The sequence below is a fragment of the Pieris napi genome, chromosome 7, assembly GCF_905475465.1.
Source record: "Pieris napi chromosome 7, ilPieNapi1.2, whole genome shotgun sequence".
NCBI classification, from domain to species: Eukaryota; Metazoa; Arthropoda; class Insecta; order Lepidoptera; family Pieridae; genus Pieris; species Pieris napi.
In genome coordinates, this window is record NC_062240.1 from 12572946 (window position 1) to 12586742 (window position 13797).

General features: G+C 32.7%; 1 protein-coding gene across 2 annotated transcripts in view; it reads right to left on the minus strand.

Annotated features, from left to right (window-relative positions):
• LOC125050822 (bifunctional heparan sulfate N-deacetylase/N-sulfotransferase) overlaps positions 1–13797 on the minus strand; it is a 153732-nt gene that overhangs the window by 93230 nt on the left and 46705 nt on the right. Inside the window, exon 1 of one of the 2 annotated variants that reach the window (XM_047650859.1) lies at positions 2133–2357. The exons of the other annotated variant lie outside the window; for it this stretch is intronic. The gene's annotated coding sequence lies outside the window, so the exon portion shown is untranslated. Of the gene's footprint in view, positions 1–2132; positions 2358–13797 lie in introns of those variants that run through there. 2 annotated transcript variants of the gene reach the window in all.

The following is a 13797-nucleotide window of genomic DNA, read 5'->3' on the forward strand; positions in this document are numbered from 1 at the left end:
TTCGGCACGCTAGCGTCACGTCGCTCGACGCTGTGCGGACGCTGACACGACGACGACGCTTGGAAGACGCTAGTGTGGAGGGTCTCTTAGACTCCATGTAAGAGTTCTCCTTTGTTACATACTTCCAATTCTTATGTAGGGCTGTGAAGCTTGGACGATTAAAGAAAATACCCGCCGGCGCTAGGGAGTGGACGGGTATTGCGACTGCGGAAGAGTTGCTGCATCTGATACAAGACAAGACACGCTGTATGAGACTGACGGCCAACCTCCAGTAATGGATAGGCTCTAAAAGAATATGAGAAAAAACTGAATAGTGTAACATAGTGTTTTATATAATATAGCTTTATCGGATTTATTAAGTACGCGAGATCAACTTCGTTTGCGTAGTAAAGAGATAAAAATGTTTTTATGTTGCCTAAACTTTCCTTATCAAGGGTCACTTTAACCCTAGAAAGATAACCTACGTCGAACCGATTTAAAAAAAATTGGGGTTTTTTTGGGGTTAAAGTAAACATTTTAACATTCAGGAACAAATTAATTCTAATTACAGTTTAACCAAGTATAGTTTACTTCTGTAAAATTATACTATATATATATTAACTATATATTTAACTATATCAAGACATCATAGTAGTAAAACGGAATTTTGAGTTTATACAAAAGACAAAATATACTACTTAATTAAAAACAATTTTCGTCTTTGCTTTTTCCGAGTAGAAATAAATTTCTGCTGCTTGCCTTAGATTGGCAGATAATCATGAAACAGATTCAGAAATCTGAGTCCTACGCCTAAAAAAGGTCTACTGATTTATTTTTTTAATACATTGAATGGACTCTTATAGATTTGACAAATGGTTATTGAATTACGTTTAACAATAAAATTATTCCCATTTCGCGTGTTTTACAACATGGTCACGGGTGACTGACGGCGTTCATTGTCATTGGAGTGAAAGCCGATATGTATAATTAATTGTATGATATTCGCGTAAATAACTTGTTTAATTGGCATATAACTAATAACCATCTACTATTAACCAAACAACTCATACCAATCTTATTCGCATAGAACAATCAACATACAGTTTCAGTTTCACTTTTTTCATATGTTTTAATTGATTAGCTTTGTTCCATGAGTTTTGTTTAAGTATATGTCATAGGTTGCGCTCACCTTATCTAACCTGATCGCCCTAAAGCGATAAGGCCACCAGGCACTTCTTCTTTTTATTTAAATATTTTAATCACTATTGGAATCAGCGAAATGTTAATAAATAAGTTCAAAACGAAGAAAAGTGCGAAAACTAATAAAATATTCATAAAAAGCATAAACTGTATATTTATTATATTTTAAAACCACAATTAACACACGACCAAACCGTACTTTATAAACATTCAAATATTTTATTCCATTATTTGGTAATCATTTGGTTACTGTCAAAGTTAAAAAGCTCTAAGCAGAAACAAAAAGACATCATGCATCATCAAAGCTCTTAAGGCGGCACAAACAAGTACACTTTTAAATGCAGCCTGCTGAAACCATTAAACATCTTAGCAATCGGTGTGAAGTAAGGCTTTAGAGGAAAATGGAGCTAAACCACAATAGTAACTGAAATGGACGTTGTACCCATTGTACTGAAATCATTTCAATCCAACCCTACTACCATACAATGTTTTCTTTCGTTATAAATGTAGGACGATGTTATAATAAATACATATTGAGGTCAATTCTGACTATGTATTCTATTCTTTAACATGTTTGATACGCTACCATTACTATTTATATGTCAACAAATGTTCAAAGAAATCATTATTTTGGCGTTATGCTAAAATTAAATTCAAATGCAAAAATATAATTTAATCATATAGGTAACACATTGTACACTTATGACTCGTCAGTAAAGAAATACATATTAATGCTTCTAATTTTACATTTAGTGCCAGTTCTCAAATCAAGGGCGTAGAACTGAAGAGAAGAACTGGCAATAAAATCTTCGCCACTCTTTTTAATCGCCAAGTTTTTTTTTACACAACCTGTAAGGAGCTGCAACCATTACACCATGTTCCACATGACTTCTTAAGTAATTAATTAGATTATTTAAGAATAACTAATTTCGTAAAAAGCTTAAAAATCTTACCCAATTCTATTTACTATTCTCGTTTCCTTTTTCGTAAAATTCATACAGCAAACATTAATTTCAAACTTCGAGTTATGTACAACAAACTTAATCTTCATAGATACAATAGACAATACAATAAAGTTAATAAATACAAGTATTAAAAGAGGAAGCAACAATTATTGTCACACATTACGAACGCGGGGCGTAGGAGGGATAGGCAAGACACGACCGGCCACTGTTGCCTCACGGTGCTTACTGAAAACCGCTACGCACAGCTTAGCGCGGGAAAATCGTAGCGCGGGTTTGGGCGGGCGCTACGCGGAAGCTATGTTAAAAAATCTTTGGCTACGGAGTCTGTGTAATGTAAATTTATAAAATATCCTTTCGCAAGGGTAAAGTTACGGTTTGTTTAACGATTTATAACGAATTGATTGGGCTTTCGTGGAAATGTAAGGGTAAAATTACTTGTTATTTAACTTATCTACTGAAATATTACACAAGAAGGTTTCAATAAACTGAAGGTAGAGTGGTGTTTGAATTGAATTATTAGGTAAAGCTAAGAAAAGATTAACAAGAAGAAAAATTAGGAGTCCTTCAACCTTGAACGGCGATATCCGAAGCTCCGATATGGCGCAGAATCCAAGCTGATTAATGCTAAGAACACCAATAAATATTGATGCTAGATCCTTTGTCTTGCTCGGGATTGATTCCTTTTTATTAATGGTTAGGCACACGCACATCTATGTGACAAATGCTTTTTACATAAAATACATAATAAAACCGTATATCTAACGTGTTTTTTATCAAAACAAAACAGAACAAACTACCCACATACAAACTCACAAAAAAAACATAGAAATTACGCTGAATTGGATTTTTTATCTGAGGCCTTACTATATCTTTTGGTATGACTCTGAGGTTCTAAACAATAACACAGACATAACAGCCCTCATCATTCATACATTCACGCATACTTAATGTTCTTTACCACTTGCGTTTGATTAGATATACAAGTTATAAAAATGTTTTAAACATTAACCATGTACCACTGAATAATTATTATCTAGTTACACACAACACAGGGGGACTAGCGATAGAAAATTTTTGTCACATATTTCTGTCATGAATGAAGAATTTATTTATTCTTTGTGTATTTCTTATATAAGCGATATGTTCTCATGGTAGCTCGTGAATCAAAATTCATTTTACAATACCGATAACGGGAGCATATCAATAAACTTTTACTTTCGCTTACCGATAACCGATTGCATGAGATCATGCGATCATGTCCACGGCAACCGATCAGTCGGCACGGCCATCACGCACGCTGTTCATCACTATATCGATATTGCGTGTTTAGCGATAACGAGACATTCTTTATTCAAACACCTTTTTATTCGAAGCCTTTTATGACGGACATAGTGCGGTGTATAGCATCTAAAAATTTAATGTCATACAGTATAAACCTTGTTATATTTTATTAATAATTGCTATGCTATTTTTCCTTTATCTTAATTATATATTTTACTGATCAATGAATTAGAACTTAGTTTATTTTAAATATATATTTAGTTTTTGTTTATTTTTATAGTTAACTGTGCTTTATGTTTATGTTTGAATGTGTATTCCGTTTTTGGCTTTTGTGTATAATGTAATTGTCTGGATATTGTTTAGTGGGTAGCTGTAGGAATACTGTTGAGCAAATAAATAAATAAAATTAAGAACCTACGGGAAACCGAAAAGGGCTGCCATCCCTGCCCAAGGACACCCAATTTAGTGGATGCGTCGCCGGCCTTTAAGATAGGAGTATGTTCTTTTCACCGGAATCAGATCTCTATAGCATTTATAATGATTAAAAAAATATATTATGTATGTCTCTTAAATTTTTTCCTTTGGTTTGTATTAAAAGTAGAATTCTCACAATAGTAATGAAGTCTCATGCGTGTAACGTTTCCGACTTCGTGTGATGTTAAAAATAATGTTCGCTTCGTTTATTTCCATAATCACGTGCCGTCCTCTCTATCTGTAGAATATTAAAATATATATCTATAAATGTATGTGTATACATGAATATCGTCATTAGATATTATCATCTACATAATAGCCACCTAAACCTTCGTATCGTAGGTTAAATGTGTATGAGCAAGTATATATTGTGATACTATACACATGAAATCCCAAAGTTTTTCGAAATTAAATATAGCCGTTATGAAGCAAAGATAATATTCATATATGATTAAAGCAAAGATAATATTCAATAAACCTGGGACGTCGTACATTTGCAGATGAGTCAAAGAGAGCGGGAAAGACTTGGCGCGAGGTGAAGTACGAGGCTCATCTAGGGATTATAGGACATGAAGTCAAGTAAGTCAGAAAAGACACATTTTTGAGCATATTTCATTGAATATTTTCCGATATATAATATATTATTAAATTCTTCTATACGAGCATAGCCAACCGTTATGAGCCTTAGCCATGTCCAGTACTTTTAACCTTTACTTGGCTTCATGAGAACTCCTAAACTTTTCTGATCGTTATCAAATATGTAATCATAATGTCGAAATAGTTAAGTAATTATTTACAACTAAAAATGTATCGCATTAAAATGCTATATAGCTAAAGATATTTAAGGTCATACATAATAACTCAACTTTTTTCTTTACAAAAGCACTAAGTAGTTCACAGTATAAAAAACTTATATACTAAGAACTAACACCTAAAGTAAGGAGAAAGTTGAATTCGCTTCAAGAGTGTAAAGTTTCTATAACAACAGACGGCTTTTAGTCACCTTTCATAGAAGTCAGTTCATTTATGAGAAGCTTTCATGTTGACAAAGCTAGCGGAGGCTCTATTCAAATCATCCTGAGACTTATAAATAATGTTGAATAGCATTCTTGTGGATTGTTTTCAATCTATACGGACCCTTCGCAAAACAACTACTAAAGAATATAAGACATATATACTTTAGCTTTAGTTGTGTAAGTGGGTGTTGTTGTTTGGCCCAGAACGGTGGAGGATTTTTACTCAACATTTTGAAAATAAACACAATTCTCAATGATTCGTTATCATATATTTTAGGTAAGAAAATAGCAAAAAGGTTAGTCGACATCACAGGAGACCGAAGAGATGGCAGCTACCTCGGACAAAGAATTAGTCTAGCTATTCGAAATATCTTCGTATTCTTCGTAACCTAGCCTGAAGGGACTCATTTTAATAATATAATTCAGTAATTATATTTTAAGGTTAGTTATTGTTTTTTGTTAATTTAATTTAAGTTAGGTTTCAGATGGAATAATAAATTTAAAGTCTTACCTTATGTAATACAACAAGTCCACAGTTTTTGATGCTTACAAAAAGAACCCAGGAAAGACGTAGCGTCGTCATAAATATAAATCAGTGGCGCTACAACTTTTTAAGGAACTAGCGATAGAAAATTTTTGTCACATATTTCTGTCATGAATGAAGAATTTATTTATTCTTTGTGTATTTCTTATATAAGCGATATGTTCTCATGGTAGCTCGTGAATCAAAATTCATTTTACAATACCGATAACGGGAGCATATCAATAAACTTTTACTTTCGCTTACCGATAACCGATTGCATGAGATCATGCGATCATGTCCACGGCAACCGATCAGTCGGCACGGCCATCACGCACGCTGTTCATCACTATATCGATATTGCGTGTTTAGCGATAACGAGACATTCTTTATTCAAACACCTTTTTATTCGAAGCCTTTTATGACGGACATAGTGCGGTGTATAGCATCTAAAAATTTAATGTCATACAGTATAAACCTTGTTATATTTTATTAATAATTGCTATGCTATTTTTCCTTTATCTTAATTATATATTTTACTGATCAATGAATTAGAACTTAGTTTATTTTAAATATATATTTAGTTTTTGTTTATTTTTATAGTTAACTGTGCTTTATGTTTATGTTTGAATGTGTATTCCGTTTTTGGCTTTTGTGTATAATGTAATTGTCTGGATATTGTTTAGTGGGTAGCTGTAGGAATACTGTTGAGCAAATAAATAAATAAAATTAAGAACCTACGGGAAACCGAAAAGGGCTGCCATCCCTGCCCAAGGACACCCAATTTAGTGGATGCGTCGCCGGCCTTTAAGATAGGAGTATGTTCTTTTCACCGGAATCAGATCTCTATAGCATTTATAATGATTAAAAAAATATATTATGTATGTCTCTTAAATTTTTTCCTTTGGTTTGTATTAAAAGTAGAATTCTCACAATAGTAATGAAGTCTCATGCGTGTAACGTTTCCGACTTCGTGTGATGTTAAAAATAATGTTCGCTTCGTTTATTTCCATAATCACGTGCCGTCCTCTCTATCTGTAGAATATTAAAATATATATCTATAAATGTATGTGTATACATGAATATCGTCATTAGATATTATCATCTACATAATAGCCACCTAAACCTTCGTATCGTAGGTTAAATGTGTATGAGCAAGTATATATTGTGATACTATACACATGAAATCCCAAAGTTTTTCGAAATTAAATATAGCCGTTATGAAGCAAAGATAATATTCATATATGATTAAAGCAAAGATAATATTCAATAAACCTGGGACGTCGTACATTTGCAGATGAGTCAAAGAGAGCGGGAAAGACTTGGCGCGAGGTGAAGTACGAGGCTCATCTAGGGATTATAGGACATGAAGTCAAGTAAGTCAGAAAAGACACATTTTTGAGCATATTTCATTGAATATTTTCCGATATATAATATATTATTAAATTCTTCTATACGAGCATAGCCAACCGTTATGAGCCTTAGCCATGTCCAGTACTTTTAACCTTTACTTGGCTTCATGAGAACTCCTAAACTTTTCTGATCGTTATCAAATATGTAATCATAATGTCGAAATAGTTAAGTAATTATTTACAACTAAAAATGTATCGCATTAAAATGCTATATAGCTAAAGATATTTAAGGTCATACATAATAACTCAACTTTTTTCTTTACAAAAGCACTAAGTAGTTCACAGTATAAAAAACTTATATACTAAGAACTAACACCTAAAGTAAGGAGAAAGTTGAATTCGCTTCAAGAGTGTAAAGTTTCTATAACAACAGACGGCTTTTAGTCACCTTTCATAGAAGTCAGTTCATTTATGAGAAGCTTTCATGTTGACAAAGCTAGCGGAGGCTCTATTCAAATCATCCTGAGACTTATAAATAATGTTGAATAGCATTCTTGTGGATTGTTTTCAATCTATACGGACCCTTCGCAAAACAACTACTAAAGAATATAAGACATATATACTTTAGCTTTAGTTGTGTAAGTGGGTGTTGTTGTTTGGCCCAGAACGGTGGAGGATTTTTACTCAACATTTTGAAAATAAACACAATTCTCAATGATTCGTTATCATATATTTTAGGTAAGAAAATAGCAAAAAGGTTAGTCGACATCACAGGAGACCGAAGAGATGGCAGCTACCTCGGACAAAGAATTAGTCTAGCTATTCGAAATATCTTCGTATTCTTCGTAACCTAGCCTGAAGGGACTCATTTTAATAATATAATTCAGTAATTATATTTTAAGGTTAGTTATTGTTTTTTGTTAATTTAATTTAAGTTAGGTTTCAGATGGAATAATAAATTTAAAGTCTTACCTTATGTAATACAACAAGTCCACAGTTTTTGATGCTTACAAAAAGAACCCAGGAAAGACGTAGCGTCGTCATAAATATAAATCAGTGGCGCTACAACTTTTTAAGGTCGCAGATTTCTGAATCTGTTGTATGATCATTTGTCTATCTAATAGGCAAGTAGGTAATCAGCATCCTGTGCCCTGACACACGCCGGACTTTTTGGGTCTAAAGCAAGGCGAGTTCCACACAATGTTCTCCTACACCTTTCGAGCTAATGTTAAATGCGCACATTGAAAGAAAGTCCATTGGTGCACACCGGAGTTCGAACCTACGACCTCAGGGATGACAGCAAGCTAAAGCCACTAGGCCAACACTGCTCTTTCTCAAGTGTTGTCTTCACCTTTTTTATCAAAATTCAATCAAAATCAAAATACGTTTATTCAGTTTAGATGCGTCTTAGCGCATGCTTATGAATGTCAAAAACGTTCACAAAATTCGCGAAAGTGCAAGACTACGCCTTCCGTTCGCAAAACTACCAGGAAACCTTGTTCTGAGATGAACGAGCTAGGAACTCAGCAAGTTTTACCCTCCCTCTACTTTACAATTATACAAAGGAAAATGTCATAAACCACAACGTCGTTAAAGTTACATAAGTAAAAAACAAATATCTTCTGTGATTTACCACATTCACCATTACACACATATTCACAGCACTTCAAAGATAACAAAACAAATTATAATAATGTAACTAGAACTATTGCCACGCGTTTTTGTCTTCTAGGTACACTAATGTTTTGTTAATATGTGTTTTGAATCTGTTTAAAGGCAGTTCTAAAAATGATATTTAATGATATTTAAGGCTTCAATTGTTCAAAAGCCTACACCGTCAAACCAACATAAATGGCTTTCGGAATTCACATGAAATTCAAATTCAATTTGCTCCATTTTCCACTGTCAAGTATTACATTCAAATATATTTTCGCATTAGCAAGACGTTCAACATTTCTGTTCAAAGAGATAACGCAAATATCCCCGTTGGTTCCGAGGGCAATAGGCCAAGTCATACGAAAAAATACTTTAGGTGCTTGTGTCTATTGTTTGGATAACCAAATACCGTTAAGGTTTTCTTGATACAAATAAATAAACTTTTAATGATAAGCCTGTATTCACTGTTTTAAAAAAATGTGTGCGTATACTAGGTGTACACACGTAAGAAGTTAAACTTCCTTATGACCTTATTTTTCGAAAAATGATCTACTATATGCAACTTTACAGAAATTAGTTAAATAAAGTTAAATTAGATAAAGTTTAAAAAAAGGCTTTTATTATCATAGACATGAATACTAATACAATTATTTCATTTTACCTTATTACTAGTAAGATTATTACAGAATTTCATTAATTGTAATTATTACTATCATTGTTATCGTTATTATATATTTTGTTATTAATGCCTTTTAATCTCGTCGGATCAAACGTGGTAGGGACAAGAAAAAGATGGCGCGTAGCCGAAAAATGTGACGGTAATTTTTCCAACGCCGATAAAGAAGTTTGACTTCAAAATGCAACATGGCGCGTAACCGAAAAACGTGACGATTTGCTACAAAATTTCACCCATACGTCGATAAAGAAGTTTCACTTCAAAAAGATGGCGCGTAACGGAAAAATGTGACGCGTAACGAAAAAATGTTACACAAAATTTTTTTCCAACCCCGATAAAGAAGTTTCACTTCAAAAACTTACTCCTATGTATGCGTGTGTTATTTATGAGTATACATTGTTGAACGAAAAAATATATTTCTAATATTTACATTTACGTATTGAAATATATTTTAAAATCCCTCTATTTCCCTATTCAAACGGTTATTTTATACTGAATGCAATATTTTTAATGATTAACCGCATTACATAAGTTTAGTTTAGCGTAAATACCTACGTGAAATCACAAATCAGTGGTCAGAAACATCTCTGAATGACTGGTCATATTATTAATACAGAAATAGATGAGAAGTTATTATCCTTTCATTGAACCTAGAGCCTCTGGGTTATCCCATGTAATCATGTATCCCATCTCATCTGGTGCACAGGCGCTACAGCCTTTTATAACATCTATTTCATTGATATTTTTACAGGGATATGTGATCCTCTAAGCCTGACATAAGATTTATCTATACTAATATTATAATAGTATTGGACCGATTTTAAAAATTCTTTCACCATTTGAATGCTACATTATCACTGATATATAGGCTATTTTAATTGCGTGAAAAATTAAGGATCCCTACTAAAACTACAATAATAGTAGTATTGTCTTTGATTGACATAACCTTTACACATTTAAAGAAAACACTTTTTTACCGGATTGAAGTTATGTATTATTAAAAATTTAATATACGTATTATATTAAATTTACAATGATGGTATTGGGTACCATAGTCATACATAATGGTATGGTGTAAAAAAATGCCTATAAAATATGTTTCATCGCATGTGCTGCGAAAACTCTTGATGATAGAACAAAATTTTTTTCCACGATATTAAAGAATATATTAATATCTACAAAAATTTTTTAAAAGATAAATGTCTACCCGCTAGTTTTTTGATAAAACATATATCTAGGAAACAATTGTCTATTTCATCATAGAATGCAAATTAGGCTCCGTTTCACCAGTAAACTAACGCTGCTCATTAATCCTAATTATCTCTAATTTATCTCACGTTTAAACTGACATAAACCGATAACGCTCAACTCCCAAAAAGTTCCCGAGGGAAATATTAAAAAATGCGGGCAATACTGGTCGGGGCCCGCGCGCCTATAAATAACAAACTTTCCAGCGAAATACTTTCAGTAAAACTGAAATATTTTAAATTTGACTTGCACTAAACCACGCTTACCTACATTTCCTTTATTGTACCTACTGCATTACAGACATTTCCTTGTGTACGCTTTATTAAAAGACATTGAGAAAATATACTGCGATAACATTAAAAAATCACATTCTTCAAGGAGTTACTAGTTATATCTAAAATTGGAAGAGTAATAACTTTATTTTTGGTAACATTTAAGTTTACCATAATTGTCATATATTTTAGAAAAATATCTTGTAACATATAGTGTAGTTATAAAATTATGTATAATTGGTGGAATTTAATAAATAAATAAATCTCTTAGAAGTCAAAAAGGTAATAATAATGAATGTAAATAATTTATATTGTGAATTACATTAATCAAAACACCAAACACTAGTTATATTATACACACTAACTTTTAATAAATTAAAAACTAAATTTTCGTTTGTTCTTACACATTAAATTCCATTTGACACCAATATTTTCTACGATTTAAATCTTCAAATGCATCATTAGTATTATGATTAATTTCTTCGTGTAAACATTTTAACATAGCGATATTAATAAAGTTTATGTTACAAACCCTGAATTTCGATGGGCGAAGGCAAGAGTGCAACAAAAAGTTTTTTCATATAAAAGGAGCGAGGCATTCGGTCGCGAAGAAAGAGAGCAAACAACAAAATAGTTACTTATTAACTTTTACCAGCATAATACACTTGCACAGCTTGTTTGTATAAGAAAACTTAACCTCCTCAAGCTTCTCGAACAATACTCATCATATTCTGAGATCCCAAAGCTTGTTTAAATAGGAGTAATAACGATAATACTTTCTAACGAGAAATGTTCTTAAGTTTATTACCGTTTAAAGAAAATACTTTGTTTTTACATATTAAGCACAATGTTAATTAAGCTTGTCTATAAACGATTTAAAAAAACACGAAAAATATTTCATTAAACACCAGGAAAATATAAAACTAAGATAGCCGATATAACGTGCAAGCCCCTTTTTCTTTTATATATAGATATATATATACATATTTCCCAATATCCCCGACTCTTTTGGAACCTTATTTTATACAGATATTTTGTACAAATATGCATATATTAAAGAATTTCTTAATATATATATATATATTTATATATTACTATGCCTATTCTATATTCACAGGCGAGTGGGGGGCCCGTCGTCTCGCCTCCACTACGCTCATCTTGCAGTGAGTGACGCATTTCACTATCTTACCGCAGAAATCTCCCAGTTGTGTCCAAGCCCTTAAAAGCACCGTACTATGCATTGATGATAGTGTATCTTTAAATTGCAGCAAATATTCCAGCTTAAAAGACTCCATTGGGTATTAGACAATAGACATGCTATACAAGAATAAAAGCACTAATAAAAGAGTACACATCACTTTTTGTTTAGCCAAGTACTTCAAACTCACGTCACCAACAGGCCAGCTCTCCCTTTCACTAAGGGGGAAGCTTAATAACTTTTTATCCCACGTATCTCGTCAAAACTTTTATGTAGGCAACGCTACACAAAGGTGAAAACCACAACGGAACTTTTAGTTTTCACGCAACTCGAGTTAGAATAAACACTTTGAACCCGCTGTCTATGAATTACATATTGCTTTTTACCCTTAAAAAATATATAGATAAATCAACTTTGCGGCGTTTTAAGGCCGGACAAAGGTTTCTTTTTCATTAAACAGGGGGCTCACCGGATCATTTGATGTTCATGGACACTTACATAGCAAGTGCGTTACACGAAAACTGCTAAAACGATGTATTTTATTAATTTAACACACTATCTCGTTTGCAGTATATTTTTTTAGGTAGGTACTAGGCGTGCATTGTGTGTAGTCCAAATCATCGGGCAACGTTTAGGAGGCTCACCTAATTTTATACCGATATATAGTGATACCGCCCCGCCGTCCATGGACCAACTGCCAGAAGGCCCAAAATAGGCCTTAAAGTCCTTTAAAAATTTAAAGGACTTTGAGTAGAATCGCTTCGGAAATGATGACGCTTAGAATCAATCACTATAACTATCAAAAAAACCCTCTAAAAAAGGAAAAGTTCGGAATACACCAATAAAACACAAAGGTGTTTAACCTTAGTGCCGGAAGGGCCACGCCGCAGTACAAATTTTAAATTCCTTATACACTAAATAGTCAAAGATACAATACAATATATACAAAAAAACGAAACATAACAACACAACAAACAGAGAGAGAAAAACTTTACCCTATACATAATATTCCATCTAAATTTATGGAGATATGATTGCTTGGAATCACATCCCAGGTTGGCCCAGAGTTACTTACAGAATTATTATTGCCACCATGCCATGCCATCCATATCTGTCGTGACTCGTGAGGACCATGAAAACTAAACAGTTCATTTATATCTTATAGGCAACAGTCATTAAGTCACTTCTATGTTTTAAAAAACATCATTCGAAAACCGAAACAAGTATTCCGAATAATTTAAAAACAATTTTAAAATCAATTTGCACGGCGTAATTAACATCGAATTGCTGACGATATCGAGTGTCACCTCTTGTAACCCCGCTATTAAAGCTCTACCCCTCCAAAGTAACACCCTCTCAATCTGAATGCACTCTTGTAATGAAAACGTACATGTACAATATATTTTGTATATGTAATAAGAGTACTCGTATAATAGGTTTGGATGCAAAATTAAACTTAAATAATTTTTTCATCGCAATTTTAGATTGTATTAAAATTAAAAGACCTTTGAGACCTTTAAATCATGTATACACTTTTGAAATATTAACAAATTCCTGACTCGAGTTATTTAACCTAACATTAGTTAAGTCACATATATGTATATATATATATATATATATTTATTTTAGTAAATCAGTAGAAGCGTAAACAAAATGTTAGGAATTTTCGCACGCTTGAAGCCCTTTAGTTTTTACCATAATTTGTAATTTAACATTCTCGTTTCCGATAATGTTCAATAACGTTGTCACTTAGATTTACGAACTCTTCAATAAGTCAAGCTAGTTTTTTGTTAATCCAGCGTCGCAACGCCACTACCCCTAATGTTATAAGCTCATGTTTTAAACAATCAAAGCCAGTTGTAACACAGCTTCTTCTATAATGTTTCATTTAATATATATCTGAACATATACATACGAAAACCGCAACCAAACTTAACTCTCGGTTCAATAAAATAATTGT